At 41.1% G+C, this 8,516-nt stretch overlaps 1 long non-coding RNA gene across 1 annotated transcript; it reads left to right on the top strand.

Annotated features, from left to right (window-relative positions):
* The first annotated feature begins 2,809 nt into the window (after nucleotides 1-2,809).
* LOC147725100 (uncharacterized) lies at nucleotides 2,810-4,871 on the top strand. Its single transcript, XR_015310124.1, has 7 exons — nucleotides 2,810-2,911; nucleotides 3,031-3,120; nucleotides 3,655-3,743; nucleotides 3,858-3,925; nucleotides 4,030-4,119; nucleotides 4,215-4,335; nucleotides 4,654-4,871. It is a non-coding gene; the product is annotated as an uncharacterized LOC147725100 (long non-coding RNA).
* Nucleotides 4,872-8,516: the final 3,645 nt, after the last annotated feature.

Below are 8,516 nucleotides of genomic sequence, written 5' to 3' on the forward strand. Positions count from 1 at the left end.
GCTGCAGGCAGTACGCTGCTGCTGTTGTCCCTTGGTGGTGAAGCTACTGATACCATTATCGCTGCTAAAGCGCGAACGATGGTGCAGTACGCTTAGGAGCTGAACAGCCGTCCCTCTGCGAAGAAGCCCAGCAGATTCCAGCTGCCGCGGACGCTGTCCCCCCTCCTCCTCCCGACGCGCTGAAGAAGAGCTGCTGCCTTTCTCCTGCAGAGAAATCCAGCTCCATCGTTTCCGGTCTGCCCTCACGGGTGACTGGGATATTGAGTGCCCCCTGAAGGAAATACCAGACTTCCATCATTCTATTCAGAGGTATGGTGTTGACTAAACCCTTAGATGAGAATTCTTGAAGCAAACCTTGGCAAAACCAACTTAACTTAAAGCTACTTACTTACTCCCCTTCCACGTGTTAGGCTTAGGTCAGGAACACTGGGGTAGGCGTAGTTAGAAGCACCAGTTGAGTATTTTAGCCTAATGTATATATGACTGTATATATGTTTTATTACTTTTAAACCATTGTATGGCTAAGAAACCATATCAATGCTTTTACAGTTCTATTTCGCAATCCTTATCTTACTGTACGTACTTTTTATAATAACAAGTCTTGCAATTGTGGCAATACATTTCTCTTGTACGAGAAGAAAGACTGTTCAATAAATGTTAACCCTTTATTGACAAACGCCCGTCTCTCTATTCTCTACATCTCGTGAAAGTAAACTGCACTAAACTGACTGAGTGAAATACCTGTCTATTGTTTCACACGACCCTAGAGATTGACTCTTGATCTGAGGAGCAAAGTTGTCATGTTGCACGGTTGTTGGAAAGCTGAATCCCTTCTTGTCTGTGCCAGGGAAGCTGATCACTTCCCATGCAGAGAAGAAAGTTTCCAGTGGCCTCTGAGCTAGTTGGTAACACACCCAATTAAGTTTAGCATAGTCAGTGGAGGCCTGGAATATCCGCAGTTCCACGTCGATACTACTGTTTATGTTATTCCAATGCGCAGGGCCTAGTGGGAAACTAGGAACTACACTACATGGCGCCCAACGTTTGGTAAGGCGATAAACTAACGCAAGACGTTAGAGTAACTCAGTCGTGCATATTTCACACAGACCCCTTTCTCCCGTAAATACTCCAATAGACGTCTGGAGTGGGTGAAAGGTTAAAATCCGCCCGACCTTAGTAGGAAGAGATTCCTATGTAAAGCTCTGGTTTATTCAACGTTGAAGGATACAGTGTTCCAAAATATTGTGCACCTAATCTTTGTCTCCTTGGAGACCTACTCTGCAAACCTTGCATTTTAACAATGCCAGGAGATAATAACGGAACCACTGGGGCCGCAGTAAATGCAACTCAGCAGGATTCCGACGATATGGTACCGGGTGCAGTAATCATCCCGGTCCACTTAAGAAGATCTATAACATTAAAACTTATAGATAACGGACTGACACCTCAAGGTGGTACAGTAATTTTCGTGATAGAGGCTCACGAATATCGGCAGACAGAGGTATTCTATTCATGGATAAACTTTCCAGCGGTAAACGCTATAACAAAAGAGTTTCACTATTACAAAATAGAGAAACCTCCGGAAGAGTACGCTCCTTTCGAGGAGATTGAAATTCCACTTAAATTTCAAGAGCACCTGCTCTCGTTTAATGGCGCCCTAAAACACAACGATCACATAACTAGGCTCGGTCCACTAGGTAGACCAGGAGCCACGTGGCCGGTTCTAGCCAGCTACACACCACATCCGGACATTGTAAAAATGTCTAAAGAAGAGCTGTTAGTACAGCTAAAAACATTAATTAAAATACATAGGCAATTAGTCCAATATGTAATGCGGACTGCAACAGTCTTTTTTGGAACTGTAAAACCACCAACGTGGTTTATTTTATCAGTTGTCCATGTGGCATGGGCTATGTTGGTGAGACGTGTAGGTCTATACAGACGCGTCTCACCGAACATAGATCTGCCATCAAGACTCGGAAACTAAATGCACCTTTGGTGAAGCACTTTCTTGACCTGCAACATACTCCAGAAGATATACACTGGCGAATCCTGGAGAAAATTAAAACCCCAGACAATAAAGGAGGATGTGCTATCCGCAAAAAACGTGAAGTTTTTTGGATTTTTGTGTTGGATACACATAAAAGGGGCCTTAATAATGAGATACCCTGGGAGAACGCCATCTGTCAATAAATAGGAATCCCATATAAATTACCGCTGAATTTTATAGATGCATGCGGCCCCCCCCCCTTTATGTAGAACCAACTGAGCCTATTTGCCTCGCATAAATTTGAATACATCCTAACCCTAATATTCCTTCAGTCAGGATCTGTCCCCATCGTTCCGTACAATTATAAATATTGTAACGGCAGTGTAACATATATTATGTCCGCCTTTATCTATTCAGCCGTTCTAAATATTTGTAACGACTGTCAAAATTAGATACACCCCATTGCTATCAAAATAATCCCTGGTATGTATCTAAAAATCCTCCCACTCCCTCTTATCCCCCCACCTCTTTAGTTGACCCGGTCACAATCCCATGACCATTGATATCATGGCATTTTGTTAAGGCCCCAAAGCTCATGTTCCCCGCATATAGCGGCAAATAGGATTTCTTTTTCTTCAATTGTGCACCTCGATTTGTCATCAACAGGAAACCATCCTAATATAAGCAGGACCATGGTATTCTGTTATGGCCCTTTAACTCATGTTCCCCGTATATAGCGGTAAACAGGGACTCTTTCCCTTTAACTGTGTACCTTGACACGTCACTAACAGGAAACCAGTCAAATATAAGCGGAACCTTAAGACAGGTTAATTAGCTTTTCCAACGGCTGCGGGACGCTAACACCCACGTTGAAGGTGCCGCGCGCAGGTTGATGTTACCGCTGGTTCACAACTAATCCCGGTGAGTAGATAGAGAATTCCTTCCCCAGATACCCAGACTAGTAATAATGTATTTATTCTCTTCCCCCGATTCTATGTAACAGAGTAACCTCTATTTCCGCTACTCTTCTTTGTCCATAGTTCGAAAACCTTTTTGAAAAGGGTGACAAGCAGCTATCTGATCTGCGGCTCCCGTATTTTGATTACAAATATCAAGCCTTAAAAGAAAGGGTAAGCGCGTTGACTGCTGAATACATTAGTACTGTTCACGCTACCTGGAGCGCAGACGCGAGTTTTGTTTTGTGCCGCATTGCAGATTATCCCTTCAGCTTTCACTGATGTTTGCTAACTTGTTGCCATAACTCTGAAACACCGCAAATGTATCGGGCATTCTTTCCTTAATTTAAAATAAAGTAAACACAGAAGCGAGCTTTGTTTTGTGCCTCATTGCAGATTATCCCACCAGCTTTCACTGATGTTTGCTAACTTGTTGCCATAACTCTGAAACGCCGCAACTGTATCGGGCATCCTTTCCGTAATTTAAAAAAAAGTAAACATAGCCGACTTCCATCGGCATGTAAAAGTAATTGAAAACACGTGAAGGAACCTTTCCAATCCTGTTCTCTGATTACACTTGGGTTACCAATATTCTGAAAACGGTAACCTACCCATGCAAGTTTTTCCTTCGGAATTTGTTTCACTGTAGCGCGCCCGCATACGAGGTCATACAATAACGGCAGGACTTTTTCCATCTTTTACTTGCAGTATTGAAAGCGATTAACTAGACGCTCATGGAGGTCCGGTTGTCAGCGCATTTGTTTACATAGATGCAATAAATCTTTTGCATTCTATCGGTAAGTTTCCTTGCATTATATAGTGCTAATGTCTCAATAAAGTTAACCTCTCCACTAGAAAGTTAACCTCTTCACTATAGATTAATTAATCCTGGCTGGTCTTTTTTTCAACAGCCTTAAAGATTTTTGGAAGATTTCTTCATTTTACGCAGGCGCAACCACACTTGTTGATTTAACACGTGGTAAGGTTTAGATAATTCAAAAGTCGACAATATCAGGATTAGCTTGGGGCTCCTTTATCTTTATGTACAGAAAACTGAATACTTTTACTGATCTTTTCTCCCAGCACTAAAATTCAGACAGCCCGCTGAAAAAATCAAACATCAGAGCCATATGCCAAAATTAAGGAATATCTTGAACGCACCAATAAATTTAGGTAAGCTAAATAGGCCCAGCATATTCCAAATACTGGAGAAATAAAATATGTTCTGTTGTAATATATCCTTAATAAAATTGTTCTGATTATCACAGATTAAAACTTTATTGGAACAAGAAGTGACTGCGCCTACCCGATAACAAGAAATATATCTCTATGTGATACTTTTTTAAGGAATACAGAGTGAAGACTGTCACCCATGTTCCCCTTGGTCAGGTATGATTACAACTAAATAAGACAGCTCAAGGTTTTTCTATCTCTGATTATGAGCATAGGTACCTCCTTGTGTCAACTCACCCGAATGGGGGTCACTATTCCAAGTGTTACATTGCCCTTCCAAAATGACACTGCTCAAATATAAATTATCTAGTTTGTTCCTTGTGCAGCTATATTTAATAACTGCACAAGTAGGGAAGAATTGTTTGGTAAGCACAGCATTAGATATAGTTTTATGTATAGGTAATTGCATATTGAAGATAGGAGTACAGAATACTCCCCTGTATGTTTTTAATTTGTTTTACATATGTTTTTCAGATTTTAATGTGGCTCCTGAAGAAGGCGTTCCTGTTAAAACGCCGAGATGATCATTTCTGCCACTATTTTATGGATTTTTTGTGTAACTTTATTAGAAAAATAATTTTTCTTGTATTGAATTAATTGTTTTCTCAATTTGTTTTTATGTCTATGGTGTTTGAGTTTAAAATGTTTTTATCTTAATTATGTACATTCACTAATAAATTCGATTTTGTACTTTTTAATTGGTTGCTGTGCTTCCTACATGCTGTTTCTTCGTGGTTTTTGCTATCTAACTGTTTGCTATTATTACATTGACTGCAACAGTCCGACCAGCTGTTAATGTACCACAGCTGACCCCTCATCAGGGGAACACTAATAAAATCACACCACAGAACATACAGTCATGTCTTGGTAAAACACCCGTAAAACAAGAACAAATTCCTTTCTGGTTAGCACAGAAAATCACTCAAATAGAGGCAGTATTTCCTGATACTACCCCTATAGAGAAACACAGAATCTTGACCATCTGCCTTCCTATGGGAATCGCACCACACGTGGAGGACTGTGACACTTGGGGTACAGTCTTTGCTTCCCTTTACACGAAAACACACGGTGTTCCATCTATGGCGGTAATACCAGAAGTGCTAAAACAGATTCAAAATGAATACGGTCCAGAGCCCACTTTAAATCTTGGTATGAAATTACTGAAAGACTTCAAGCAGGTCTCGGCTATATTATTAGCCAACATAAAAGGAGAAGCAGCATCTGTGGCGATTCGCCAGAAGTTGAAGGAAACAGTTATAGAAGATCCTGTTGAGCTTGCAAAAATCATAGAAAAATGCTATGAAGAATTAGGTAGAGACAGCTTGGGTGGGAAACCGGTAAAGCCCCAACTGCTCGAAAATCCAGAAAAATTATTTATTAAAATAATTCAAACACTCCTAAAAAGAGCTGGGATGGAAATAAACAATCCATTCCCAAGGAAAAAGTTTTCCAGTCCAGAGGAAGGTCTCCTCGACGGAGGGAAAGCACTCCGACTCGAGAACACCAGTCTCCCCAGAGGGAGCCCTCTGAGAAAAGATATAACCTTAGAAATAGGGATAATCTGAAAAAACCTGATAGATATCAAAGTATTGATACACGTCCCTCTCGATCTTTTCCACAGAAATCGGAAAGAAGAGGACGGTCAGACCCAGGAGAGCACACCAAGTCCAAAGACAAGGAACCTGCTCAAAATAAGAAATCTCAATTTCAGAAAAAGAAGGTAGCCAGTATTAGAGTAATCAACCATGCCGAGGATACAGAGGACACAGTTGAAAAACGGGGAGTGGGCATTGACAACGTTGGACAGTGCAGCAGAAATCAGTATAGCGCGCAAGATCTTGATGAGTCATCTGGAGACAGTGGACACGAATGAATACATTCAGGTTGAAACTGCCGACACCAGACTTAGCGAGCCCCATAAAATATACGAAATAACATTGCGTATAGAGGGTGATAAGACTAGGAAAATAAGAGGTCTATTTTGGGATAAGCTCTCAAAAGGCTATGATATTCTGTTAGCTGAAAAAGATTGGCCCGCGGAGTTTGTCAGGGAGTGCCCTCGTGGCGAAGAAGTGATTATGCCTGCCTTCTCGAATCACATTCCGATTCAAAAAAAAATACATATGCAAGGAAATGGGCAGTTGCCCAGGCACCTGCTTTATATAAAAATCATGTAGGATGGGATGAGGACTCACCTCCTCACAAAATCCAATTAAAAAGTGAACCAACTGCCCAACGGCAGTATCCCATAAAGCAAGAAGCTAAAAAACAAGTCAGGGAGATCTTAGATCAACTTGAATACCAGGGGGTGATTGAAACATGCACCTCTCAAATGAACAATCCTTTGTTTCCTGTCTCAAAGCCAGACAATTCATATCGTCTAGTTTTGGACTACAGACATCTTAATACATGTTGTAAAACCTTTGCAGTACAAAACTCGCATAGTGCAGCCCTAATGAATAACATAGTTAGGAAAAAATATAAAACGACATTAGACATATCTAATAGTTTCTTTTGTCAAAATATTGCACCAGAAAGCAGATATTTGACCGCTTTCTCTGCATTTGGGTCGCAGAAAAAATTCTGTCGACTCCCACAGGGGTTCAAGAACAGCCCAGGACTATTCTCAGCTAGGGTAACAGAGTTACTACAAATATATGATGATGAGGCATTATCTTACGTAGACGACATCTATCTAACAGATGACGACTTGGATACTCACTTGAAAAGAGTGAACACCATTATACTTGGGTTCGCAGCAGAGGGTTACAAATTCAACTTTAAAAAGTCTCGAATTGCCCATCTGACGGTACTATTTTTAGGGTATGAATTATCAAGTGAAGGGAAAAGCCTAGCGGACAACTTCTTAGAGAAGTGCGCTGTACTCCAAGCTCCAAAAACGCTGAAGAATTTACAATCCATACTAGGTTTTCTGAATTTCGGAAGAACATACATTCTAAATTACGCAGAGAGGGTTAAACCTCTCTACGAACTAATTAAACCTGATTTTAAACAAATAAATTGGACTCAAAAACACACAGAAATTTTGAGATCACTGCAAACAGACATGTTAGCAAAAGCAAAATTAGATACACGTGACAACACACGTGATCTTGTAATCCGAGTCATCCCAGGAAGATGCGGATTCACGTACCTAACCTCTAATGAAGGAGAAAAGGTACCAATTTCAGTTAAATCTCACTTGTACACACAAGCAGAAAAAACATTCAGTCACACAGAAAGAACTGTGAAAGCAGTGCAAATTGCATTAGCAAATGAAAGAGAACTAGCACACGGCAAACGGATTAATATCCTCACAGCGGAATCCGCCTTCGAGGCGCTATTCAGCCCAGTAAACCTGACTACAGTGTCACTGGATCCGAAATGGATACAGTGTGTAGATTCTCTAGGAGCGGAAGATGTGAAATACTATTTCGCCCCGCAATTCGAAGAACTGAATGATTTAGAATATGAAGAAGAATATCCTCTGCCAATCGAACTTCTGCCTCTCCCACAATACGCCTGTATAATCTATACAGATAGATTTGAACAGCATTTCAACGTAGAGAGTAAATCCTACAATGCAGCATGTGCGATTATTAAAGGTTGTTGGCTGTGCGGTAAATTCAGACCGAAAGTAACAAAAACTGAATCTGTAAGAAACTGTTCGGTTCAGAGAACTGAAATCAGATCTTTAAAGATGGCGCTCGAAAATGCAGAACGTGAATTCCCGACACTTATAGTGTGCGATTCTCATTTTAGTGTGGTAGAAAGAAAAAACCGTGACATAAAGCAATCTATAACAGCGAAGGTATTAGGTTCAGGCGCTGGGTGGGTCAAACATTTAATAAGTGTCCAAACTAGTCTTAACAACATGCCAAGAAATTCTCTAAAAGGTTTCAGCCCATACGAACTATTGTTCGGAATTAGAATGCGTATTCAGGACCTCGATAGTCAGATGTCAGTGGTACAAGAAGAAACAACGCACTTTGATGTAAAGGATCGTTTGGCTGTTTTACAGGAACTGAATGAAACAAGAAAATCCTTAAGCAACATAAAGTTAAAGCAACAGCCAAGTACCACTGACGAGGCACCACCAGCAACAGCCCCAGCAAGGCCTGTCTGGATTCCAAAGATTGGGGATCTAGTCAGAGAAAAGATCGCGGTGAAGAAGGAATTTGGGCCTTCTTACAGAAAATCAGTACCTGTCTTGGCAGTCACCGGAACAAGATCAGTTGTGCTACCGCCCCTTGCTGGTAAAAAGGAGAACAGAGTCGTTTCCATCGACCTGGTAAAACCACAAGCATGTGGCCTATAATCAACAGTAGGCCCAGTGG

This window comes from Lissotriton vulgaris, chromosome 4_1 (assembly GCF_964263255.1).
Source record: "Lissotriton vulgaris chromosome 4_1, aLisVul1.2, whole genome shotgun sequence".
In the NCBI taxonomy this organism is placed as follows: Eukaryota; Metazoa; Chordata; class Amphibia; order Caudata; family Salamandridae; genus Lissotriton; species Lissotriton vulgaris.